The 1279-nt window shown below is 45.3% G+C and overlaps 1 pseudogene; it reads left to right on the top strand.

The window, feature by feature from the left end:
- The first annotated feature begins 225 nt into the window (after positions 1-225).
- LOC116582051 lies at positions 226-1077 on the top strand (annotated as a pseudogene).
- Positions 1078-1279: the final 202 nt, after the last annotated feature.

Raw genomic sequence — 1279 nt, 5'->3', positions numbered from 1 at the left:
AGGACCCTGAGATCATGACCTGAGCCGAAGGCAGTGGCTTAACCCACTGAGGGAACTAGGCGCCCCAAAAAACAGTAGTTTTTGTCAATGAATAATTATTTCCAATAAACTCTGGTTGATAATTACCCTCTTTATATTTATCCTGCTTTTACAAGCAATAGCTTGAACAGTGAGGTCCTAGCAGGCAGTGTAGTGGACTGTTTCCTTGGAGGGGCAGGCAGCAAGATGGAAGGGCCAGCTGTGGCATCTTTGATCAGAAAGGTGATCAGCCCTCCTTAATACTTAAGGAGGTCACGTACTGTGATGAGCATTGGGTGTTACATATGAATCTTTGAACACTACATCAAAACTAATGATGGGGGTGCCTGGGTGGCTCAGTGGGTTAAGCCTCTGCCTTTGGCTCAGGTCATGATCTCAGGGTCCTGGGATTGAGTCCTGCATCAGGCTCTCTGCTCAGCAGGGAGCCTGCTTCCCCCTCTCTCTCTCTCTCTGCCTGCCTCTCTGCCTACTTGTGATCGCTGTCTGTCAAATAAATAAATAAAATCTTAAAAAAAAAAAAAAACTAATGATGTACTATTCAGCAGCTAACTGAAATAAGAAGAAAGAAAAGAAAGGAAGGAAGGAAGGAAGGGGGAGGGGAGAGAGAGAAGAAAGAAAAAAGAGAGAGAAAGGAAGGAAGGCAGGTGATCAGCACTGCAAAAGCCCCCAGGGCCTTTGGTTCATGCCTACCATCAAGCTGTGTGAGTGGACAGGACCACTTACATTTCAACACAGTGAGGTATGGACCCTTCATGTGGATAGCTAGTGCCAGGAGGGACGGCAGCAGAAGCCAAACAAGCTCCTATAAACACGGGTGAAATTCGGACAGCTGCAGGCTGTGACTTCACTCATGTGGTGAAAACAACTGTTTTGCTGGCTGACATGAATGACTTCGGTACGGCCGATGAAATGGACAAACAGCATTTCATGAGTCATCTTCCTGTGAGAGCTGCTCACCAGCTTGCCGCTTTGCCCAAAGGGGGCCTCGTGGAGACTGAAGCAGTGGGTTACCAAGGACGTCTCACAACAGCATCGTGAGAAGTGGGTTTGGCGGTATTTATTCTGGAATTATAATCATGTTTTTAAATTAACAACTTAATTTTTACAGTTGATGTTGGAAAGTGTATGACTGACTAAAACATTGGAAGTTATTGTGGAAATGCCATATAATAAGGGGAATTGAGCATGAACTGAAGATGAGATGACAAATCCAGGTATAGTGTTATAAATCATGCAGACG

Source organism: Mustela erminea, chromosome 2 (genome assembly GCF_009829155.1).
Source record: "Mustela erminea isolate mMusErm1 chromosome 2, mMusErm1.Pri, whole genome shotgun sequence".
NCBI classification, from domain to species: domain Eukaryota; kingdom Metazoa; phylum Chordata; class Mammalia; order Carnivora; family Mustelidae; genus Mustela; species Mustela erminea.
This window is presented reverse-complemented; position numbering and strand designations above follow the sequence as displayed.